The sequence below is a fragment of the Castor canadensis genome, chromosome 11 (assembly GCF_047511655.1).
Source record: "Castor canadensis chromosome 11, mCasCan1.hap1v2, whole genome shotgun sequence".
In the NCBI taxonomy this organism is placed as follows: domain Eukaryota; kingdom Metazoa; phylum Chordata; class Mammalia; order Rodentia; family Castoridae; genus Castor; species Castor canadensis.
Window position 1 is genome coordinate 106,987,474 of NC_133396.1, and position 26,498 is coordinate 107,013,971.

Sequence of the window (26,498 nt, forward strand, 5' to 3'; positions counted from 1 at the left end):
GATAATTTCATGTCCTGAGGTTATAAACCGGCTATGACTGGTTTCCCTCCTCCTCCTCCTGCCCCCGCTAGGCATCATGGGTAAAAGTAAGCATCCCCCTGTTTCTTTTGTTTAATATAACAGTACGCCATGTGATTGGCAGGGTAGTGCCCGCTTGGAGACCAGGTTTGTGTAGGTCTCTCAAGGAGGCTGGCATGCATGTGGCCACCCCTGGGCTACAGAGGAGCTTTTCTTAGGATAGAAAAGAGAAAGGGACCCTTCCCTCAGGGTGGAGTGGGGTGCGATGGGGGTTGGGGAAACTGGCAAACTAAATCCATCTCTTACTCCTCCTTGTCTCCTTTTTATGTTTTTCTGTTTGTTCTTTTCTCGTCTCCAGTTTTCCTGGCAGCTGCAGAGGGAGTATTTTTACCTGTCTCTTCCCACACTCACCTTTTTTCTTTATCTAAAAGCAGAAACTCAGTTGCTTTGAGTTCTTAAGAACAGTTTCCTTACTATATGTAGAAACTGATATGTTGAGGTTTCTATGGAATTAAAGTAATAAACTGTTGTTTTAAAAAAAATCTGTTATGGAATAACATACATACATAGCTTTGTTTCTCATACAAAGCTCCTATTGGTTTGTATTCTCTTCCTCTCTGCTTCATCCATTTGGTGTAATGGCAAAGGACTCCGGCTTCCAGTCTTTGAGCTGAAGATATACGCAGAGTGTTGTACTAAGGTTCTTTCTCCTCACTTAAAATTTCTTTTGTCTGTAGCAGTGATGGTTCTAGTTCCTCTGTACCCTTATTACTCCCCCCTCCTTCCATGTCAGCTCCAACACTGCTATGTGAATGGAGTCAACCAGCTGACTGAGTGCTGGCATTGTGCCAGGGGCTGCAAAGCAATGAGAATGTGCGCGTGCTCGTGTGTGTAAGTGTATACAGAACACAAAGGGAAAGGCCTGCAGTCTAGGAAATCACAGGCTATTATATAAGGAAGTCTGTGTCCTCTGCTTGCTTGGGCTGATGGACAAGGAAAGGGTGGAGGCTTAGAGCAAGAAAAAAAAAATACCTTTTTCACACAAGTGTTTCTTTTTGCTGACTTCACACACACACACACGTATTTGTGTTGTAGCAAATGAGAGAGTGCTTGTGAGGGGTCAATAGCAGTGTCAGTTCATGTTCCTAGTGGAAATAGTAACTCTTAGGAGAAGTGAAGCAGTTTGTTCTGGATCTCTTCTTTCTGCCCCCATTCAGAGGCTTGTGTACCTGAAAAGGGAGTAACTAGAAGAGAAATGTCTCCTATTGTTTCGAATTATTTAGAATTGCCATGGTTCCAGGGTGGGTGGGTGGAAGCGATTGCTCTTAAGGAGGAGCAAAAAGCCAGATGATAAAGTAGTAACTATTAGCTGCCACTTTGAATTCCCTCCTTTTTTAATTTATTTATTCTTGTTGCTTTATTTAGTATGTTATGAAAATGCTGTATTCTTTCCCTGCCTTCTGCTACAGAGTGAGAGTTGTATAAAAGGAAAAATCAAATAGCATGTGGAGGAAAGAAAAATTAGAGATGGTTCTAAGCATCTAAACTTTCCAAGTGTTTCAGTTTGGGGCTCTGTTGGAATAATTGTATCATCCATCATTGGGAGCTCTGTATTCATTTAGAAGTTACAATTCTGTCACTCAATTCACTGTCATTCTTAATTCTCTACTTCCTATTTGTAATGTTTCTATGAAGCAACTTTTGTGTTAGGTGGAAGTGAGAAGGTAATGTTAGCAAATATTACAGTTGGTTTTATGTGAGTTTACTTTTGCTACTAGCTGACCATTCAGGTGCACAAGGGTTGTATAGGGAAAGTTTGAAGTGGGCAGCAACTAATTTGCAACAGGGTCTTGCTAGATTGGTTTCAAACTTGCTACTTTAGCCAAGTGTGGTGGTACATGCCTGTATCTACCAGCATTTGGGAGCCTGAGGCAGAAAGATCTTGAGGTCAAGGTCAGCCTGGGTTACATAGGGATACCTTGCTTCAAAAAAGTAAGAGGGCTTTGAGTGTACCTTGCTGGGTAGTACACCTGCCTAGCAAGCACAAGGCCCTGAATCCCCAGAATCACCAAAGAAAAAGGGAGAAAAAGAAATATAAAAGAAAAATTGCAAAGAAAAAAATTTGCTATATAGCCCAGACTGACCTCAAACTTATGGTTTTAGGTGTGTGCCACCATGCCCAGCTTTATGAGCTTGTGCTCTTGCCACATCTTCACAAGCAACAATTGTTTAATGTTTCTCTCTCTCTTCCTCTGTTCCTCCTTCCCTCCCTCCCTCCCTCCCTCTTTTGTAGTACTAGGGTTTGAACTAAGGGTATCACACTTGTTGGGCAGACACTGTAACACTTGAGCCACTCCATGAGGCCTGTTTGTTTATTTATTTTTTTTGTGGTACTAGAGTTTCAATTCAGCTGCCACTTGAACCACTCCATCAGCCTTTTTTATTTGTGTTGTGTATTTTTGAGATAGGGTCTTGAGAACTATTTGCCAGGACTGGCTTCGAACCTTGATCCTCCTAATCTCTGTCTCCTAAGTAGCTAGGAGTATAGATGAAAGTCTGGTTTTTTTTTTTTTGTCTTTTCTTTTTTGGTGCTGGGATCGAACCCAGGGCCTCACGCATGCTAGGCAAGCGCTGTACCACCGAGCTACAACCCAGCCCAAAACTCTGCATTTTTTGATGTTTGAATTTTGGTAGAAATCTCTATGCTTGTTTCCTTTTGTTAGGAGGTGTATGGAAGGCTGTACTTTTAGGCTTTCAGGATAGGAACTACCACAATGGCTGCCTGATCATTTATCTTTTTAAGTCAGTATTTTTCCTTACAGTATTGTTTGGTAATAGTCTGCATGGGAACCAGCCATTTATAAGTGTGCTTGTGTGATACTGTCATGTTTTACTTGTTATATTGGTTTAAATGAAATGTAAGGGAGGAGAAGATGTGAGGCTTATTTTATTCCTTACCATCTTCTGTAAGTTTCTGCCCATATAATACTTGCTTATTGGTCCTAAAGGTTTCAAAGTAGAACTCCCTCTCCTACCCCCTTTAGTCCTGGGGTTTGAACTCAAAAGAGTTTCACTCTTCCTAGGCAAACATTCTACCGCTCGAGTCATGCCTCCAACCCCAAAGTAGACTTTTGCATCCTTTATTTTTAATTTTTCTCTTGGTTGCTGAAACCAGATTAGTAAAGATAATCTTAGCTTGCACTCTATTAATCAGTACTCATGGTTTTTTGGTTTTTGTTTGCTTGTTTTGTTTGCTTCTCTGTAATATTCCCTTGGTTGCTATTTTGGAATATAAGAAGAGTAGGGTTTTTTTTGTTTTGTTTTGCTCATTTTTGGTTTTTTGGAGACAAATTCAAGATCCCCTTGCCACTGCCTCCTGAGTGCTAGGATTACCAGCATGCACCGCCACACCCAGCTTTGAAGAATAGTGTTGAAGGTTTTACGAAATCTGCCCTCTTGGACTTTGTCAGCCCCCTTCATTCTGATACCACCTGTTCTAAATGGTGTCTGATGTCTGGCAGATTCCTTTTGGATATAGCAAAACTTTTTATTTTTAAATTTTACTTTACCGTTTTTACATTTACTCACGTGTGTATACATTGTTTGGCCACCTCCCCCCAATGTCAAAACTTTTATGTCAATTTATTATACAGTGGGAGAGTGCTACTGACCTCCTGTGCATTAGTTTTTAGGCTGTACGTCATGGCTTGTTGTATTTAAGTGTAGGGGCCTTCATAATCCTTGGTACATATTTCTATAAACAGCACATCACCTAGTGCAAAGTCACTCAAGGATATGAGCCAAAGGTTTGTATAGTAAACTCAGTGATACAGAAAAAGCACTGTAAAAGCAAGGAAACAACAACGGTCTGTTGATTTTTATTTAAAATTACTGTTTTACCAGTTTGATTTGATCAAGCAATCAAAAATGATAGTATAGATAGAAAATGTATTGTGATGGTTAAGAACATGGACTCTGCAGTAAGGCCTGTGTGGAGGTTTTTTTGGTAGTAGTGGAGATTGAATTTAAGGCCTCCTGATTGCTAAGCGAGTACTTGACCTTATCATTGGCCTGTGTTTTAACCAGGCTTGGCCCCACTTACAGACTATGAGGCCTCAGAAAGTTACTTAGTTTTATCTAAACGAGACACTGCATTGTAAAGCACTTTAGCACAGTGAGTAGCAAGTAATAAGAGCTCAGTGAGTGTTACCCACTGTTCTTTTCTTTTCTTTTCTTTTTAGCAGTAATAGGTTTGAACTCAGGGCCTTAGGCTTGGTAGACAGGCACTTTCCCACTAGAGCCATTCTGCCAACCCAGGCCACTGTTCTTAATGTTCGTATGTATTGGGTTTGTTTTCAGTGTTGTTGGTTTCTTTTAGCCAGTCTGTGGGTACCTTCTTTTATTTTCTTATTCTTGGCAGATCTTTTGTGTTAGACTGCGTTGATGGACTGTAGGTGGTAGGAAGAGTCTGCATCAAAAGAATCAGTTCAGTTAACTACAGTTGCTACCTGTTGTTGCTTTTTTTTGTTTCGTTTTATTTTTGGTAGAGATTTTGTTGGATCCAAAAGCAATGGTGATTAAACTCCTGGCACCTTACTGAGACTCAAAGTAGTAGCACCAAACTGTGCTACTAGTCATTGTATTCTTCATTGCTATGCAATTTAAACCTGCAGTTAAAAAACAAAAAGATCCAAGTTTACCTAAGAATATTCTTGATGATATAAAATTAAATCTTACTCTTCCAGGCTTTTTCATATTTTGTATGATAAACTGGGAACTCTTCTGTTATTCATCAGAGTACAATGGTTGTCCAAAGGAAAAGAATTTGTACAGTGTTTTGGTTGCAAACTAACTAGCTGCCTCATACAACACCATTGTGGGGTGGAGTTTTTTTGTTTATGTTTTGAGACAGAGTTTTACTATGTACCTAGGCTAGGCTTGCTTGAAAGATTCTCCTGCCTGCCTCAGCTTCCCCAGTGCTGAGATAGGTATGTACCATCATGCTTGGCAGAATATAGTTTTTTACTTGATGAAGAATAATTGACAAACTATGGTATTTAGATTTGGGAATTTGATATTTTATTAAAAATTTCAAGGAAGTCAACTTATTTGTGCCCATTTACAAAACTTGAGAAAAAATTAGATTTTTGTAAAGTTTATGTACTCCACCATGAGTTTAACAGTTTCTTGGTACTTCTTGATGAGAATAGTGGTGATATTAAAAAATGTGATATTTTTATATTATATAATGAAATGTGTCAACATTTGAAAGATCTGCATGACTTAGTCATCTAGAGTTTTCAAAATGGCCAAATGCATATGACAAAATCACTTTTGGGTGAAAGATCCTTTCAAAGTGTAAAATACTGTGACAGTACAAATGATACATTGATAGGGTGTTGACTTTCACATTTGCAACTAACCATTAGACTATTGGATTGAGGTTGGGTTAACTCTAGGTCAGTGGTAGAATGCTTGTTTAGCTCTCTGGCTTCGATCGACAACAGTACTAAAGAAAAAAGTAAAGTGTAGGAGGGGAAGGAAAAAAAAAAGTAAAAAGTATAAAATTCAGTGGCATTTTAGTAGTGTTGTGCAACCACCATCTTTATCAAATTCCAAAACATTCTTACCACCCCAAAAGAAAATCTATAACCAAGAGCCTGAGGCTCACGCCTGTAATCCTACCTACTTGGGAGGCAGAGATCAGGAGGATCAGAGTTTGAAACCAGCCTGGACAAGCAGTTCTTGAGACTCTGTCTTGAAAATATATATAGATATGTATATACACAAAAAAGGGGGACTGGTAGAGTGGCTCAAGTGGTAGAGTGCCTGCCTGGCAAGCGTGAGGCCCTAAGTACAAACCCTAGTACTACCAAAATGAATGAATGAATGAATGAATAAAATGGAGAAAGTAAAATCCCGGCCAGGTTGACCTTGAATTTGTGATCTTCCTGTGTCAGCCTTCCAGGTGCTGGGATTACAGGCGTGTATCATCAAGCCCAACTCAACTCATAGGTTTTAATGTTAACATACACAGTCGTGTACCATATAATGATGTCTTGGTCTTTTGGACAGATCACATACAACAGTGGTTCTGTAAGCTAGTGATGTTGTTACCATCTTAGTTTGTATAAGCATGCTCTGTGTTGTTCACAGGATGATGCAATCTCCTGGTGTGATTTCTCAGAACATATTACCAGTATTAAATGACACATAACTGTATATACACACATACGTATATACAGATAGATATAGAAATAGATAGGGATGTGCCTGTGTGTGTGCATACTATACATATATTTTCCTTGGTCTGAGAGGGCCTGGAGGCAGAGACACTGTTAAAGCAATAAGCATACCTGACACATCTTGACTTCTAAATACCCTTCCTCCAATAAAGTGAACCAGTGTTCCTTAGAAAAAAGATTAGGGCAGAGAAGAAATGAGATGAACTTGGAAAATCTTGTGCTACCAGAAACTAACTTAAAAAGGTGATGAGAAGCCAACTTGAAGGAGCTTCCAATATCTAGGTCTGGGACAATTCGAAGAACAAAATAAATATTGTTAGTAACCGATTTTAACCCATGGAATAAAATATCCACAAGTCCGTAACTGCTATAAATGCATGCTTAAATAAACAACTAAGGAGGGAAAGAGGGATTGTTGTTTCTTAAAGTGAAATTCAAATTACTAAATATAAAAGGAATGATGGAAGCATTAGATACTATAGTAATGTTGCAAGCAGTACTGGTGCTAAATGATGCTAAAATAAGTGGGTAGAAGTTTGATGGGAGGTAGGATATTTGTGTAGTTTGTAAGTTTCCATAATAATATTTCAGTAGAAAACTCATCATACATCACCTTAATCAAGTGATTAAAGCTCACCAGTAATACAACATATAGATGTTCCTCAATTTTCAAGGGGTCATGTGCTGACAAATCCATCATTAGTTCAAAATACCATGTCAGAAATGCATTTAATACACATAACCTGAACATCATAGCTTAGCAGTGCAATAACATAGTATACTGTAGAGTATTGGTAGTTTACCCTTGTGATACAGCTGACTGGAGGTATGGCTTAATAGCTCAAATGGGTAGTGCCCCTGCTTTGCAAGCGTGAAACCCTAAGTTCAAACCCCACTCTTACCAAAAAATATACCAAGAGGACAGCTAAATAAGATGTGAGGTTATGGGTTATAGCCTGGATCTGAAAGGGGCATAGTAAGAAAACTGGTGAAATTTGATAAGATCTGTTGAGTAGTTAATATTAAGATATTTAAGTTATTTGTTTCCTGGTTTCAGTAATTGTATTGTTACCCAAGCATGGTAGTACATGTCTGTAGTCCCAGACATGTACTCAGGGAGCCTGAGGTGGGAGGACTTGAGCCCAGGAATCTGAGGCTAGCCTGGGCAAACTAATAGACCTTGTCTCAAAAAAAAAATGTACCATGGTTATATGCTAACTTGGGGTGGTGTGTGGGTGAAGAATGAAGAACATTTGGGATTTCTGTAAGTGTAAAATTTTTTCAAAACGTAAAAAACTTTTAAAGAGTGTGCCTAGTAAGCCTGAGGCCTTGAGTTCAAACCCTAGTACACCAAAATCAAGATTGTGAAAAATTTTTAAAAATGAGTTCATTAAAGACTTTTTAGGGCTGATATAGTGGCGCAAGAGGTAGAGTACCTTCCAAGGAAGTGTGAAGCTCTGAGTTCAAGCCCCAGTACTGCCCCCCTTCCAAAAAAAAGGACTTCTTTTTTTTTTTAAGTCTTTTTCCTTTTAAAGTATGTATCTGAGTGCGACCAGATTTTTTTTTTTCAAATATTTCAGCCAAAACAACATACAGCAGCATGTTGAATGCAGAAGCAGCTATGAGAATCCAGACATTAGATTTGTAAAAATGTAAAGTAATGCCACTATTCTCACTAAATTTTTCTGGTTTCAGAAAATAGTTATTTTCAATGAAGAATAAGTTATTTATGTTAACATGGAATGAACCTGGCACCGGTGGCTCACGTCTCAGCTACTCAGGAGGCAGAGATCAGGAGGATCCAGGTTTGAAGTCAGCCCAGGCAAATATTTGAGAGACCCTAATCTCAATAAACCCTTCACAAAAATTGGGCTGGTGGAGTGGCTCAAAGTGCAGTGAAGGCCTGAGTTCAAGCCCCAGTACCACAAAAAAAAAAAAAAAGAATGAGTTTATCATTTTTTAATGAATCAATACTTTTAGAATTCTGTTTTAATTCCTTTTCTAATGTTATTATTTTAGTCCACAAGCAAAATCCCTTTGGAGATCCTTGATTTTTTTTTTCCCCCTCCCATGCTGAGTTTCAAACCCACAAATGTATCCATGTGAGGCAGGCTCTCTACTACTGAGCTACATTCCTAGCCTTCGGTCTTTGATTTTGGGGTTTTTGTTTGTTTGTTTTTCAGTACTGAGGTTGAACTTAGGGCCTACACCTTGAGCCACTCCACCAGCCCTTTTTTGTGGTGGACTTTTTTGGGATAGGGTCTTTGGAACTATTTGCCTGGGCTGGCTTTGAACTGAGATATTTCTGTTCTGTGCCTCCTGAGGAGCTAGGATTATAGGCGTGAGCCACTGGCACCCAGCATATCCTTGATTTTTTAAGTGGCCTTTTAAAGGGATCCTGAGACCACAAAGTTTTGAAAATCATTAGAGAATGCTTAATAACTGCAACAAAGACCCAAAAATGCAATGGCTCAAATGAGAGAAAATATTTTTTCATGTATTACCCAAGGTGAGTAGTTCTTCTGTTTTATTGTTTCGTGTAGTAATTCAGAGACACCAGTTATTGTGCTCTGATTTTTCTGCTAGTCACTCAACTGTGGTTCTCAACTTCAGTGCTTAAGAGAATAATGGGGGGAAGGGGTCTTTGTTAAAACATAATTCCTAGTTGTTTCCAGAATTTTTGTTTTAGTGTGTCAGAAATTAAGAATGTGTATGTCTAACAGAGTTCCCAGAAAATGCTGATGCTAGTAGAAGGATCACATTCTAGGGCATTGTCCTTTTCTAAAAGGTCAAAGTTGGGTTTTAGCCAAATGGGAAGAGGCAAGAACATGGAGGAATTAATTGGGTCACTTGTTTTAGTCCTCAGCCAGGAAGTGGCACACATCACTTCTCTTTATTCCATTATCAAAAATTTAACCTAAGCTAGGAAATGTGATGTAGCTGAAAAACTGTAGGAGTTAAGTTTGATGGGCAGTAAGCAACATTATAAAGACATTGGGGGAATAAACACTTTGATAGGATTGCTTAACTAGGGAATAAGTTCTATCAGATAAAGGACAGGTCTAGGGTGGTGGTATATGCAAATATAGAAGAGAGTCTTACGAAAACTATTAAAATTCCTTGAAAGAAGGCTTTAGTTTTGATAAATTGAAACAGCAAGGAAAAGCCAACTGAGAAGCTGTTCTCTCTTATTTTTTGATGATGCTCTACGTGATTATTTTTCTACCTGAATCATAATCACAAAAATCATTTAGGGGCTCTTCATGCCCTCAGGTTAGCTACCCAAACACTATGATCCCAGTCAGTCCAAGCAAATGTATACAGTATGTGAGAAAAACATGAAAAACAAAAGCAACATTTATGTGAAGGGTCATTGAGCCTTCGTTTTTGGTGTAAATCAGTTTAAGTAGGACCCATTATATTCTACCTAAGAAGAGCCTGAGACATTCTGATTCAACAGCTGTATTTTTTGCAGCTTTATTTTGGCTAAGTATGATTTGGGTCAGAGGAAAGTTGGTAAAGTGAATTGCACTTCCCTTTGGGCCCAGCTATTTTCTTTGATCCCAGGGATCAAACCCAAGACCTCATAGGTATATGCATTCTACCTCTGAGCTACAACCCTTAGACTACCAAATTTATTTCTGACATCCTGGTTGATACCTTGCCAGGTACATTATAATAGGCACTTTTGAGTCTACTATGTTTTGTTACTTTCCTGCACAGAGATCACAGTGGTTTCTGTGTTAACCTCTCTGCCTGTCTGTCTCTCTTCTGCTGGTACTGGGCTTTGAGCTCAGGGCCTTGTACTTTCTATCACTTGAGCCATTCCTTGAGGCCCCCTCCCCACCCTGGTTATGTTTTTCTGCTTTAGTTATTTTTCGGGTAGGGTCTCATGCTTTTGCTTGGAGCCATCCTCAGATTACAGTCCTCCTACAATGCCTCACTAGTGGCTGGCATCACCACCATGTCCAGCTTGTTCTTTGAGATGGAATCTTGCTAACTTTTTGCCTAAGCTGGCCTCAAACAGCGATTCTCCCATCTCCTCTTCCCAGGTAGCTGGCATTACAGGCATGAGCCACTGTCCTGAGTCTTAAATCTGTTCTTTTTCTTTTTTTTTTTTTTTTGGCAGTATTGTGTTTTGAACTCAGGGCTTGCTCTGCCACTTGAGTCAGTTCTCCAGCTCTTTAAATTTTTTATTAGCATGTATTAGTTATTACAGGGGAGTTTCATTGTGACTGTTTGCATATGTGCTTATAATGTATCTTAATTAGATTGATCTCCCTCCATCGTTTTTCCTTCATTTTCCCTCTGCTTCTTAGAATGGTTTCAGCTGGTTTCACTGTTCAATTTTTATACATGTATGCAAAGTACATTGACCATATTTGCTCTTACTCACCCTCTCCATTTCCCCTCACCCCTCCCAGTGATACCCTCCCTCAGACAGGACCTGTTTTAAATTACTGTCCTTCATTTTTATTCTTCAAGGGGGGTTCACCTTGGTACTTCACGCATATATATATCCTGCTTTACTCACATTAACCCCCTCTATTACTTACTCTTTATCACCCAAGTTCCTATTACTCAACAGGTACAATGTATTTTGTTACACTGTCTTCATACACAAATACAGTGTATTTCAGTATTATTAACTCTACCATTCTTTTTCCTTTCCTGCCTTTCCATAGTTCTCAGTCTCTGACAGACCAACTATTACAGTCATTTTTTCTCTGTGTATAAATCTCTCTCTCTTTTGTAGTGAGATTGGGGTTTGAATGCAGGGCTTTATACTTGCAAAGCAGGCATTCTACCACTTGAGCCACACCTTCAGTCCATTTTGCTCTGATTATTTTGGTGATGGGATCTCAGGAACTATTTGCGCGTACTAGCTAGCCTTGAACTTCAATCTTCCTGATCTCAGTCGCCCCCCAAAATCTTTCTTTTTAGGGGGTAGGGAGAGGAAAAGTACTGGGGTTTGAACTCAGGGCCTCATGCTTGCTAGGCAGATGCTCTACCGCTTGAGTCACTCTTCCAGCGCTGTTGTGTGTTAGCTATTTACGAGATAGGTTCTCATGAACTGTTTGCCCAAGGCAGGCTTCAAATTGCAATTCTCCTGATCTCTGCCTCCAGAGTAGCTAGGATTACAAGCATGAGCCACCCGGCTGAAATCTCTTAATGAGACATGGTAGCACTTACATACCCACATTGATTCCCTGTTCTTCTTAAGTCCTCGTCCATATTTCACTCTGACAATTATGAAATTCCAGAAATCACTCACTACTTCTAGGACTGTATAGAAACAGCCTTTACAATTGAGTGATACTTCTGGAGATAATTTTACTCTCTGTAGTATGTAAAATGAAACTTGTTCTGAAACGAAATTTGCTTTCCATTGGGGGCTTTTATGCCACCATTTGAGGAATTTGTTTTGCAGTTTTGTTTGTATTTGTTTACATTCCTTTAGGGAAATGGAGGGGTTATTCTTGGGAAGTGCCAAGTTAATTGTAGGGAATGATTGGCAGTAGAAAACATTAGGTAGCTTGGAAGGAGCTCAGCTATCTGGTTCGCATTAGGGTAGGTGGGAGATGGTGCACTATGGGACTGTTCTATGATCTTTGGTAGGACTTGGAAGTGCATTTTGCTTCCATTTGATTAAAGAAAAATGCTCTTTTGTTCACCTGAAAGTAGAGGTGCAAGTAGAGGTCACAGGTCTACTAATCTGTGAAACATTCGAGACAGAATTTATTTGGATAGTTATGTTTACCCTTTTAAAATAGATGAGCTGTGATTAGAGAAATCTTAAGGTCTACTCTTTGTGGAATACATATTTAGCTACGCTGCTACTGAAGTAGTTATACTTAGAACATTATTATAATATTTCTCTATTACAACTAATTTAGTATACAGAACTATTATTATTCTAGAGGTATATTCTGGAGAAATTTTTGTGAGACTTTTCTAAGGTTTAAGTGACTGCTGTTTCCCTGTCATGACCACTTTCTAGCTCTTATTTCCCTATGGTGAAAATATGCCTACCCTCATAGGCTGCTGCATTCAAATTCCTCTGGCATTCTTAGTCTGATTATGAGAGAAATATGTGGTTTACATGTATTCTACTATCTTCATATGGTATACCTATGGCAAATAAGAATTGAGTAAAGGTTTTTACTGCTATGACAGTATTATAGGTGAAACCATCAATAGCATGAACAACAGTTGACTAAGGTAAAACTCACTTACCATCCTTGGTAGAAGGGGAATGTTCTGGTTATTAGAAGTAGACATAAATTTTAATCATGACTCCTGTTTGTTTGATCTTTGGCAGGTTTATTTAGTATTTCTGAGTCTCAGTTTCTTTTTTATAAGATGCTGATAATATGAACTTCATCAGAAGGCTTTCTGTGTACTTGTGCACAAAATATACCTAGGAGAATGTCCTTTGCAAGAGCAATGTAAAAGAGCTCAACTGTTCTGAATTCTTCTTCTCTTCTAGTATCCATTGTTATTAGTGCCGTAGCATAAAGCATAAAAAAGAATATCTTGTTTACCTTTGAAATTAATTGGGTGTGGTGGCGCACAACTGTAATCCCAGCACTCAGGAAGCTGAGGAGGGAGGATCACAGTTATTAGCTGCCTAAGGTACACAGAAAGAATTTATGTCAAAAAAAAAATTTAAGCCAGACTTTGGTGGTTCATGTCTGTAATCCTAGCTACTCAGGAGGCAGAGATCAGGAGGATCATGGTTTGAAGCCAATCCCTGGCAAATAGTTTGTGAGACTTGAAAAACCCATCAAGTAGTAGAGCTCAAGTAGTAGAGTACCTGCCTAGCAAGCTTGAGGCTCTGAGGTTCAAACCCCAGTGCTGCCAAAAAAAAAAAAAAAAAAATCCTAAAAAATGCGTACATCTCTTATGTTTTGCTTGAAGAAAAACAGGACTTTAACGTTTTTGGGGAGGCTGGGGGGCAGTGAGGGAGTGATGCTAGGTAAGTATTCTACCACTAAGCCTCACCCCTGGCTGAAAAATAAGTGCTGGAGGAAATTGGAAGAATAGAGCTAACTTCTATTCCTTTATTCTTACTATATACCTAGATTGCTTACTTTTTATTTCTTTTGTGAAAGTTTAAAGCAGTCATTTTTTTCAGTATTGGGGTTTGAACTCAGGGCCTCATGTTTGCTAAGCAGGTACTCTACCACTTGAGCCACCCCACCAACTCCTAAAGCAATCATTCTTAAAAGTATACAGTGACTAATAATTACCAGTTGAGCTTGGTAAAATGGAGGCTATTTGGTCCACTTTAAGAAATTTGTTTATTACTAGGAAATGGGCTTGGGAAGCTGTATTTTAAACACATAGGTGAAGTTTCTGTGATGTTAGGTGATCTAAAATGACATTTAAATAAACATTTGGCCCAGCGCCAGTGGCTCATGCCTGTAATCCTAACTACTCAGGAGGCACAAATCAGAAGGATCACAGTTTGAAGCCAGCCTGGGCAAATTGTTCTCAAAACTCTATGTTTAAAAAAATCATCACAGAAAAGGGCTGGTGGAGTACTTCAGCATAGGCCCTGAGTTCAAACCCCAGTATCACAAAAAAGAAAAAAAAACTTGTTTAAAGTAAAAGAAAAATGACAAAAAAAAAAAAAAATCGTTCCACATCAGTGTACATTGTCCTACCCCACCTCCACACACCCCTGTTTTTTCAGTGCTAGGGATCAAAGTTAGGGCCTTGCATTCTAAGCAGGTGCTGTACTACTTACACTATACTATCCCCACAGCTATTTTAAAAAATTGTAAACTTTGCTTCAGGGTTTAGCTAAATTGGCCAGGCTGACCTCGAGGCTGGGATCCTCCTGCTTCATCTTCTTGAGTAGTTAGAATACAGATGTGTATCCACAATGTAGCCACCATGCTCAGGCTACATTGTTTTCTATAGAGATAATTCTCCAAACTTTCTGAGGTGAAGGACCAGCTTTTATTTCCTTGTTATTTTGCTTTTTATTATGGCATGAACTAATACTATTATAAACACAATGGAATGAATACTGTGAGAACAAAAAGAGGTAACTCAAAACCCAAACGTAATATTTTTTTTACTTCCATATTTGACAGGCATAAAAATTACTCTGTCAGGGCAGATGTAGTGCCTCAAGCCTGTAATACTACTAGGAGATGTAAAGGTACTTGGGAGATGGAGATTTGGGTGGATCAAAGTTCAAGATCACCCTGGATAAAAAGATTGTAAGACCCCCATCTCAACCAATGACTGGAGCAGTGGCATCACCTGTTATCCCAGCTATGAGTGGAAGCATTAATAGGAGTATTGTGGTCCATGCTGGCCTGGGCATAAAGCAAGACCCTGTCTCAAAAATAAAGCAAAAAGGGTTGGTGATTTGGCTCAAGTGGTAGAGTGCCTATCTAGCAAGTAAGGCCCTGAGTTCACCCCCCAAGTCTGGCCCTCCCAATTACTCTGTCAAATTAACACAAAAGTTTCTAAATGCTTACTTTCAATTTCTGTGCCTATCTTGTTGCAGAGAGATTACAGACAATTCACATACCAGCACTACTCTGTGGACTACTTTTAAGTAGCATTGCTCTTAGAAAGTGAAAATGATTTTGTGTTTACTGTCAATCTGGAAACCTAGCATCTTCTGCCACAAGTCCCAGGAAAGCTGATTTATTCATCTATAAAATCAACAGTTTCACTACTTTGTTTATCTTATACAATCACATAAGATATAACATATGTAAAAGTACATTGTACACTGAAAAAAACTAATGAAAGTTATATTAATCCTTATAAACATTCATTGAAATATTATTGAGCGAGGATTCTAGACAACTGAGGGAATAAAGAAATATGACGAGGAACTTACTATTCAGATGTGTATTTGTCATAAGGTTGGCAATATGCAGAGTTTATTAAATTCTCAGTTTGATAAGCAATTTCCTAGACTTGGGCAGTCCTGTGAACTTCAGTAGTATGCTTATATTTTAAAATATGTAATTTTGTGATGTTTTCTTGATAATGTCTGAAACAAGAGCTATTTGAAGGTCAATGTTACATTTTTCAAATAGCTTGGAGCTTTTTGGAAGCATAAATCCTTTTAAGTTGTCTCTGGTTTGTGTGTGTGTGTGTTGTGTGTGTGTGTGTGTGTGTGTATGTGTGTGTGTGTTATGACCTCTGGGAGCTCACAGTTTTTCAAAGAAAATGGACAAATAATTTACTGATAACACATGTTTAAAATGTTTTGACAGCACAGAGAAAGGAAAAACTGCCTGGGGGGACAGGGAAGGTTTCGTAGATAGAGTAAGCATATAAAACCTGTGACTATGTTTAGTTTCTTGGCAAAGAAAATTAAAATAGATAGAATTAAGGCTGCTAATCAGCTGATTATTCTGGGTTTTCCACATGAGCTCAATGTAATCACAAGGGTCCTTAAAATGAAAAGAGGGAGAGAGAAGAGAATTAAAGAGATGGCAGTATGAGGGCAAGTTAGCATGACTCAAGTGGTGAAGATCCTGCTTAGCAAGTATGAGGCCCTGGGTTCAAACCCCAGTACCAAAAAGAGAGAGAGACAGACACAGGAGAGAGACAGATGACAACATGAGAAGGAAAAGGCCAGATACTGGTGGCTTTAAAGATGGAATAAGTGGCCCTGAACCAAAGAAAGCCGGCTGACTCGAGCCAGGAAAAGCATGAAAATAGATTTTCCTCTAAGGAACCAGAAGAAATGCAGGAACCCTACCAATTGCTTGAATTTAGCCCAGTTAGACCCATTTTGAACTTACGAAATACAGACTCAAAAGGTAAATGTATATTGCTTAAGTCATTAAATTGTGGTAATCTATTACAGCAGCCACAGAAAAATTCTCAAAATGCTTCTCAAAAAAATAAGGGCAAAGGGTTAGAGGCATGGCTCAAATGGTAGCTCACCTGCCTAGCAATCATGAACTCCTAAGTTCAATCCCTAGTATTGTCCCTCCCCACCACCAAAAATAGACAATCTATTCAACCACAATACCATTATCATAACTAATAAAATTCATCCTAATATTTAGTTTCCAGTTCATTTTGAAATTTACTCAATTTTTGCCCATAATATTTTCTACAGCTTATTTAAAAAAAAGTTTTTATTTATTTATGGCAGTCCTGGGTTTGAACTCAGGGCCTTGTACTTGCTCCCAGCTATCTATCTTATCTACCTACCTACCTATTTATTTGTTTGTGGTGGGACTGCTGTTTGTTTATTTTTGAAACTCAGGGCTACTGCTTGAGCCACACTTCCAATCTATTTTGCTTTGGTTATTTCGGAGATGGGGTCTTGAGAACTATTTGCTTGGGCTGGCTTTGAACCGTGATCCTCCTGATTTTAGGATTACAAGTGTGAGCCATCTGTGCGTAGTTTTTTTTTTTTGGAGGTTTGAACTCAGGGCCTCACGCTTACTGCTAGGCAGGTACTCTACCTCTTGAGCGACTCCGCCAGCCCTTTTTTGTGTTGGGAATTTTCGAGATAGGGTCTTGAGAACTACTGCCTGGGCTGGGTTTTGAACCACGATCATCCTGATCTCTGCCTTCTGAGCAGCTAGGATTACAGGCATGAGCCACTGGCGTCAGCCTAGCTTATTGATTTATTTTTGAGATAGGGTCTCACTATGTTACCCAGACTGTTTTTGGATTTCTGGGCTCAGGTGATCCTCCTGCCTCAGCCTCTCAAGTCCTGGTACTACCAGCATGAGCCACCATGCCCAGCTTGTTTTTTGTTTGTTTGTTTGTTTGTTTAAAACCAGTATCCATTTAAAGATTATACAGTGTGTTAGGGTATTTCTGTAAGCCTCTTAACCTAGAACTGTCTGTATTCCCTCCCATTGTTTTCATAGGGGACGCTCATTGATTTGGAGTATGTTCTACAATTGTAGATTTATTGGATTGTTTCCATATGGTATTATTTAACTGATTGTCTCTATTTCCTATAAATGACTTCATTGTAAAGGTTATAAGTTATAGGTAAAAGTATTTCATAGTAGATGCTGTATGTTTCATAATGCATAAAATCAAGAGGCACACAGATTATCTCATTGTTTGCAGCACCAAATCTAATTCCTAGAGTAAGGTAAAAGTAAGGTCTTGTAATTGTTAAGGTATGTTTTCCATTTGCAATTAGTGACCTGTGGAATTTTGTTTATTTGACATTGGGTGTCCTATCTGCTCTGAAAGATAACTGAACTAATTATTATGAAAATAAATTTTAAACTTTCAGAATAGTTTTTATAGTAGCAGTATGGCAAACCATATATATAGGCTTAAAAATCTTCTGCAGTTTCATTACAAAACACATTTAATGCTATGGAAAATACAACTTCATTTTAAACGCATAAGTAGGCCAGGCATAGTGAAGTATATCTATAAACCTAGGAGGTGCACATATGAGGTATAGATAGGAGGATTGAGAGTTTGAGGTTAGCTTTGTCTGAATATCAAGTTTGAGGCCAACCTGGGCTACACAGTGAGACCCTGTCTCAAAAAAATAAAGAAAACCACCCAAAAAATTAAAACAAACAAAAAATATAACTAGCTGAGCCTGAAAGACTATAAGGAAAATTCTCAGGGACCACAGATGAAAGAGTAGCCGAAAATTATTATTATGCCTGTGTCTTAATGCTATTGGAGTTCTGAGTGCTTTGCTAGTCTCAGTAATCTAAGGACTTGGTTTTTAATGTCTGTGAGGGGTCCCAAGACAAACCTTTGGGCCTGTATTGCAGAGTTAGAGATGCATAGAAATACACAAAGCAGCAAGTCGTAAAGGTTCATAAGAAAAGGAGTCCACAAAAAATTCTGTCCACTAGTTCAATGAAACAGGAGACTTTTCTGTCTCAGACTGAGCTCTGGCTGGAAATGGATGGAAATATCCTATGAAATTTATGTATTGGTTCAAGAGTGTACATTGGAGCCAGGCATTGTGGCGAATGTCTATAGTCCTTGCATTTGGGAGATGGACTCAGGAGAATTGAGAGTTCTAAGGCAGCCTGGGCTATGTAGAGAGATTCTGTCTCTAGAAAAAGAAAAGAAAAGACAATGGAGAAAGGATAATCCATCTTTTCAGCAATGGGATTGAGAAAACTGTATCTCCACAGGTAAAAGAATGCAACTGGATCTTTATGTTATACCATACACAAAATCAACTCAAAATGGATTAAAGACTTAAATATAAGACCTGAAATTTCCTTCCTTCCTTCCTTACTCCCTCCCTCTCTTCCTTCCTTCCTCTTTTCCTATCTTTCTCCCTATTCCTTTCTCCCTCCTTCCCTCCATCTTTCCTTCTTCCCATCCTCTCCCTCCACAGGGTCTCGTTTTGTTGCCCAGGTTGGCTCTGAACTCCTAGCCTCAAGTAGTCCTCCTGCTGGGATTATAGCTGTGTACCACCACTATTCTTTATTTAAAAAGAAGAAAGAAATAGGGCTGAGGTGTGGCTCATGTTGTAAGAGTGCCTGCCTAGCAAGAGCAAGGCCTTGTGTTTAAACTCCAGTACCACAAAGGATGGGGGAAGGGGGCAAAGGATCTAAATAGACATTTCTTCAAAAAGAGACACACAAATGACCAATAGATACATTGAAAAGGTGCTCAGTATCATTAAGCATCAGGAAAGTGCAAATTAAAACCATCAGGAGACAACATCTTATATCTGTCAGAATGACTATTTTAAAAAATATATAAATGTTTCCAAGGACATGGAGAAATTAGAACCCATGTGCCTATATACTCTGTTGGTATGCTGAGAGATAAATGTAAAATTTTATTCAAGAGCTGAGGATGTAGTTCAGTGGTAAAAGCATATGCTTAGCATGAGAAGAGGTCCTAGGTTTGATTCCCCAGCATCAACAAAAAATAAACAAAAATATTCAGGAACCTTTATACCCTAGGGAAACTGTCAGAATTGAATTAAAAACTGTGGAGGAAAAGGTCCACCATCCAAGCCACACAAGATTCCTACAGATAAAGTCCTACTGAAGACAGGACTTGATGAAAAATAACAACAACGAAATCTGTATAAGAATAGTAGTTCACTTTCCATGAACAAAAATCACAGTTACAATATACAGTAGGAGTAGATCTCTGAAAACTAGAGATAATAGATCTGTTGACTACAGACCATAAAATAAATGTATTTAGGTTGGGCATGGTGGTACACATCTGCAATCTCAGCTTCTCAGAAGGTGGAGACAGGAAGATCAAGGTTCAGAGCTGGCTGAGGTTCAACCTAGCAAGTTAGGGAGTCCCTGACTCAAAAACAAAAAGGCTAAGAGTATGGCTCAAGTGGTAGAGTGATTGCTTAGCATGTGGGAGGCCTGAATTCAATCCTTAATGCCACAAAAAAAAAAAAAAAAAAAGCCCAAAAACCAAAATGCAGAATATGATCTTTTATCAGCAGGTATTTATCTAGTACATATTGTAGGTGGGACACTGAATAAAAGAGGAAGAAATCTTGTCCCAAGAGCCTTACATTTTATTTATTTTGGGGTTGGGGGAGCAGGACAGTACTACGGAGTTTGAATGCAGGGCTTTGCACTTGTGAGGCAGGCTCTCTACTTCATGAACCACACCTCGAATAGGCTTACATTTTAGTGGGTGAGAAAGACCCAACAAATAAAAACGTAATATACCAGCTGGTAATAATTACCATGAAGAATAGCAACAAGTCTGGTACCTGGGCTGAGATGGTTAAGAAAGCAGGACTAACAACTGTAGTGTCTACATGTGGCCTGTCCCTGAGGCTTTGATTCCTCTGCGGCATGGCATCCTTTGGGTTACCTACTTCTTAGCAGTTCAGGGCTCTAAACTTGAGTGTTCCAGCAAATAATACAGAAGCTGCATTGCTTTTTATGACTCAGTGGCAGAAATCACACAGTCACTTTTCTGCTATGCAGTCACAGAACCACTCAGATTCAAGGGATGTGGACACAGACCCCACCACTTTTCATAAGTATATGTTCTCTTGCTCTGTGAGGAAACACATTTTTTCTTTTTTCTCCCTACTGCTGTTTTTCTCTTCTTCCCTCCCTCCCAGGCATAGTCTCTCTGTGTGTCTCAGGCTGGCCTCTTAACTCAGTATCCTCCTGCCTCAGCCTCTCAAGTGCTGGGATTATAGGAAGCTGAGGCAGGAGGATCACAGGTCATGCTGTACTAGCAAGACTTGATTCCAGAAAAAACCCAGAAAAGTATTGCAGGCTGGGTGGGGTGGTGCAGTCCTGTTGTCTGACCACTCTGACTCCGAAGACTGCAGTGAGAGAATCACTTAAGCCCAGGAGTTAAAGACCATCCTGGGCACATAATGAGACACTCATATTAAAAAAAAAAATGGGATAAGGTAATAATATGAAAGTAATGTAAGGGGTCAGATTTGAAGTACATTGGGAAGTAGTACTGATAGAGTTTACAGATGGAATGCATGTAAGGTGTGAGACCAAGGAACCAAGAATGACTCAAGTATTTTGGTTTCAGCAGCTTGTTGATGATGGTATTATTTATTGAGATGGGAGACATTAAGGGAAAGAAAGTTTTTATCTAGATTTCAGGAATTCAGTTTTGGACATAAGATTTTTTTTTTCCTGCGATACTGGGACTTGAACTCAGGGCCTTCACTTTGAACCACTCCACCAGCCCAGTTATTTGTAACAGGGTTTTTCAAGATAGGGTTTCATGAACTATTTGCCCAGGCTGTCTTTGAACTGTGATCCTCCTGATCTCTGCCTCCTGAGTAGCTAGGCTTACAGGCATGAGCCACTGGCCCCTGGCTGGACGTAAGATTTTAAAACGCCTATTAGAGCTGGGCACCGGTGGCTCGTGCCTGTAATCCTAGCTACTCAAGGGGCAGAAATAAGGAGGATCATAGTTCAAAGCCAGCCTAGGCAAATAGTTTGTGAGGAAATTGGAAGAGATGGGAGGATCTCCCTTTGGACAGCACTGTCATGGTAACTTTTAGTATACAAATAGTAAAGGGTAAGTTTGTAAGAAAAATTTAAGATTGCTAAAAACATCTTTCATTTTTGGTGTTTGAAAAATATATTTTGGTACAGTATTTTAGGTTTTTAGCCTTTATTTTCATTCAGTATTTTAGTTATGTCACTGTCCTTTTTCATTGTTTCCATTGAAAAATCTAATATCGTCCTTACCTTTCTATATCACATCTTTACATGTTTTCTTCTCTGGCTGCTTTTAAGATTTTATCGTAGTTCATGGAGGTAGTGGTGGTTGTTAGGTGTTTCCAGAGACAGAATCCTGCTATGTTGCCCAGGCTGACCTCCAACTCCTGAGCTTAGTGATCCTCCTGCCTCAGTTTCTCAAGTTGCTGACTCTACAGGTGCATGCCACCACACCTAGCTTTTTATAGTCATTCTAAGCAATTTCATAGTATAATATGCTGTGATGATATTTTCTTCTTGTTTTGGGGGGTGCTTTTTTGTTTGGTTTGGTTTTTTAAGACAGTCTCACTGTATAGCCCAGGCTGACCTCAAACTGTTAATCCTCCTGCGTCAGCCATCTAAGTGCTGGAAATGCTAGGAGTTTTTGAGCTTCTTGCATCTGTGGGTTATATTAGACTACTTAAAGTTATCCCTACTTCCCTGATTTTGGATGATTTTTATGCTTTCTGTTTTTGCTAGTATTTCCATAATATTTAATCTGCTATCATACATCTTTTGTAAACATCTTTATTGAGGTTCACATACAACAAAATTTGCTCATTTCAAATGTACAATTCACTGGTTTTAGTATATTCAGAGTTGTGCAGCCATTACTATAAGATTAGAATTTTTTTCATCATTCTAAATGAGCCCCTCCCCCCACTTTCCATTTTGCCTCTCCTCATAGTTCTTGGCAACCACTAATCTTTCTGTTTACACAGATTTGTGTAAATAGTCTATTTTTGGCTTTTCATGTACATAGGGGATATGTTCTCAGACCCCCCAGTGAGTGCTTAAAACTGGGTAATACTGAACCCTATGTATTACATGGTTTTTCTATATGCCCTGCAGCATTGCCACATAATACCAAAGTTAATCTGTCTGGCTTTGTTTTATGCCCTTGGTGCTTCCTTTGCCTCATTATACTCTTGTGCTTGGGGTCATTTTTAAGTAAAATAAAGATACTTGAATATAAACACTGCAATATAGTAGTCTTCATCTGACAATGAAGAGTAGTCACAAAGTGATTAACAGGTGAGTAGTGTATTTATTGAGGTTACACTGGTGTGAGATTTCATCATACTACTCAAAACAACATCCAGTTTAAAACTTATGAATTGTTTATTCTGGAATTTTTCCACTTAATATTTTCAGACTACAGTTGACTGCAGGTAACTGAAATCATAGGAAGCGAAATCACTGATAAGACAGAAGTACTAGACTAGAGGTGTGGCTCAATGGTAGAACGCCTGCTTTGCAAGGGTGAAGCCATGAGTTCAAACCTCCGTCCCACCAAAAAAAAGTACTGTGAATGAAATTTTATATATATAACCTATTGTGACCAGCTTTCTTTACTTAGCATAATATTTTCAAGATTCATTTATTTTGTAACAATTATCAGTATTCATTTCCTTTTGGGGGGGGGCTTATAATTTCACTGTATGAATAATACCACATTTTGTTTATGTGTTAATTGATGGGCGTTTGGGTTGTTTTCACTTTGGGGCTATTATGAATAATGCAGCTGTGAACATTTGTAGACACATTTTTGTGTGAAGATACTGTTTTCAGTTTTCTTGGGCAATATGCCTAACAATAGGATTATTGGGATATGTGATAACTATGTATTATCTGTCTTTTGTATTATAGCCATTCCAGTGGGTGTGAAGTGTTGGATCTCTTGGTTTTGATTTTTGTTTCCCTGATGACATTGAGAACCTTTCTATTTATTTTTTTGTGGTGGCGGTGGTGTTTAGTGGTACTAGGGGTTTGGACTCAGGACCTTGCAAGTTTTTTACCACTTGAGCTGCACTCTCAACCTTTGTTTTGTTTGTTTGTTTTTTTGTACTGAGGTTTGAGCTTAGGGCCTACACCTTGAACCACTCCACCAGCCCTTTTTTTTGTGTGTGATAGTTTTTTGTTTTTTGTTTTTTGTTTTTTTTTTTTTAGATAAGGTCTTAGGAACTTTTTGCCCAGGCTGACTTCAAACAGTGGCCCTCCTGATTTCTGCCTCCTAAGTAGCTAGGATTACCCATCTCCTTGTTTTGGTTTTTGAAACAGGGTCTCATTGTGTAGCTCGGGCTGGCCTTGAACTTGCCGTGTACTCCTGGCTAGCGTGGAATTGAAGATCCTTCCACCTCAGTCTCCAAAGTGCTGGGATATCTGGTATGTATCACCATACCTGGCAGAAATTGAGAATCTTTCTTGTACTTACTAGCCTTTTTGTGTATCTTCTTTGGAGAAATACATATCTAAATCATTTGTCCATTTTTTTATTATTGATTGCAGTGCTAGATGTTGAATCCTGGAACTTAACCATGCTAAGTAAGCACTGTACCCTTGAGCTGCTTCCTTAGTCCTAGGTTTTGGGGATAGGGTTTTGCCTTGTAACCACTCTGCCAGCCCTTTTTTTGTGTTGGGTATTTTTGAGATAGGCAGGCTGGCCTCAAACCGCTGTCTTCTTCCTGAGTAGCTAGGATTACAGGTAGGAGCCACCAGTGCCTGGCTATTTTAAGTTTTATAAAAAAGAATTAAAAACAAAAGAATTTTAATGACTGGCAGTGTGGCTTAAGTAGTAGAGTACCTGCCTAGTAAGCACAAGGCCCTGAGTTCCATCCCCAGTACCTCCAAAGAAAAAAAATTACAGTTTTAACAGCTGGACACGGGCTTATGCCTGTAATCCTAGCTATTCAGGAGGCAGAGATCAGGAGGATCGTGGTTTGAAGCCAGCCTGAGCAAATAAGTTTGCAAGACCCTATACAAAAAGGGGGGCGGGGCTGATAGAGTGGCTCAAAGTGTAGGTCCTGAGTTCAAATCTCAGTACAAAAAATTATAGCTTTAACTCTTACATTTAGGTCTTTGCTCCAGTTTTACTTAATTTTTGTGTATATTCATTGTTTTGCATATGGATAGACAGTTGTCTCAGAATAATTTGTTGAAAAGACTGTCTTTCCCTGATTAAATTGTCTTGGCACTCTTGTTGGAAATCAGTTGAACATAAGTATTAATGTGTATTTCTGAACTCTAAATTCTATTCCATTGAATATATGTCTGTCTTTATGACAGTATCACACTCTTTATATCATTGTATTTTTCATCTCAGACACTAGTTTTCATATATAGAGGTTTGACATAAGATTTTGTATGTCTTCCCGTTTCTCTTAACTTTTTGAGCATAAGGAATACAGTTACAATATCTTTTTTAAAGTCTGTCAATTCTTAAAGAATTAGTTTTGGGTAAGTATATATTACTTAATTTTTCCCATTTGTCATGTTTTCTTGCTCCTTTGCATACCTGGTAATCTTTAATCAGATTCACACATTTTTTATTTTTGGGTGCCATTTTTTTCCCCCTTGTAAGTCTTCTTGGCATTTGTTTTGCAGTTTAGATATGTGGCTGTCAACAGTCTGGTCCTTTGGGGTCTTTCTCTTATGATTTGTTATGTTAGTTCAAAGCAGTAGTAAAAATTCCCCACTACTAAGGTAACACTTTCCTGAGTACTCTATCCAACTGGCCTGTAAATTGAGTTTTTCCAATCTGGTTGTTGAGAATAAGCACTGTTTCTGACTTGTGTGAGTGCTGGGCAGTGTTCCCTCCTTTCCTTTCAGATGGTGTTTTTGCTCCCTCTTGTATAATGTCCTCATATGCATGTGCTAATTAATTCTCTGATTCCTTCAGAGCTTAAAGGGTCATTTTGCAGATCTGAGCAACTCTCTTCTGTGATACTCACTATACTCTGCCATTATCTCATCTATTCTCACTTCCATCTCTTTAATTTAAGAGTCTGTCAGGCTTTGTCTCACATTTTCCTCCCTGAACCTTGAAACTCTCTTAAGTCATTAAATGAGTGCAGTTGTTGGGTCCACTTCATTTGTTTCTTGTTGCTCTACGACTACTTTCCTCTGTTTGCTGATGTCCTCTGTCTTGAGAACTCTATTTAAGGTAGATTTTGTATGTTTTTGTTGTTATTTTAAGCCCCTGTTAAATCATCTCAGGCAGAAGTAGAAATTGTAGAATTGGTTTTAGGATCAACAAATTGTTGATACTAAATGTTGAAATGGGGGATTGGAAACTATATATTTGGATTGTGGTGTTCTATATAGCATTTAAAACAAATGAACTAGAACTTTATGTGTTTATTTTGATAAACCTTAAATATATTGAATAATGAAAAATAAAGAAAAATATATATAAGAGCTACCTTTTGAAATAGTTTCTAAAACTGTGCATGGCCTATGATCCCAGGAGGTTGAGGCAGGAGGATCATGAATTTGAGCCCAGCCTGTGCAACACTGTTTCAAAAAAAAATAAAAAGCAATTACTAATACACACACACGCACACACATAAGCTATATCTATTATTTATAGGTATATGTACTGTATATGCAATAAACATAAAATATTCATGAGAATGGTAAAAAACAAATCCACCCTTTTGTCTTTCTCTAAGAGGGGAAAGAGGGAGGATAAAGAATGGATTGGGAATGAAGAGGGTGCATCAATCAATTGTAGCTATAATTATTTCACTAAAAGAAAGAAGCCACATACATGACAAATTACTAGTTTCTAGACTATGCAAAAAACTCAAAACTCAATAATAAAAAAGTAGCAGACAGTTCAGTTAGAAAATGTGTGAACACAATAGCCAAGTTATGGAAACAGCCAAGATGCCCCACTACTGACGAATAGATTAAGAAAATGTGGTATTTATACACAATGGAATTTTATGCAGCCATGAAGAAGAACGAAATGTTATCATTTGCAGGTAAATGGATGGAATTGGAGAACATCATTCTGAGTGAGGTTAGCCTGGCCCAAAAGACCAAAAATCGTATGTTCTCCCTCATATGCGGACATTACATCAAGGGCAAACATAACAAGGAAATTGGACTTTGATCACATGATAAAGGGAAAGCACACAAGGGAGGTGTGAGGATAGGTAAGACACCCAAAAAACTAAATAGCATTTGTTGCCCTCAATGCAGAGAAACTAATGCAGATACTTTAAAGCCACAGAGGCCAATAGGAGAAGGTAACCAGAAACTAGAGAAAAGGTTAGTT

General features: G+C 38.6%; 1 protein-coding gene across 3 annotated transcripts in view; it reads left to right on the forward strand.

Moving 5' to 3' along the window:
- The window catches only part of Gatad2b (GATA zinc finger domain containing 2B), an 85,429-nt gene that overhangs the window by 32,408 nt on the left and 26,523 nt on the right, over positions 1 to 26,498 (forward strand). Inside the window, exon 2 of one of the 3 annotated variants that reach the window (XM_074048051.1) lies at positions 23,498 to 23,602. The exons of the other annotated variants lie outside the window; for them this stretch is intronic. The gene's annotated coding sequence lies outside the window, so the exon portion shown is untranslated. The remainder of the gene's footprint in view (positions 1 to 23,497; positions 23,603 to 26,498) is intronic. 3 annotated transcript variants of the gene reach the window in all.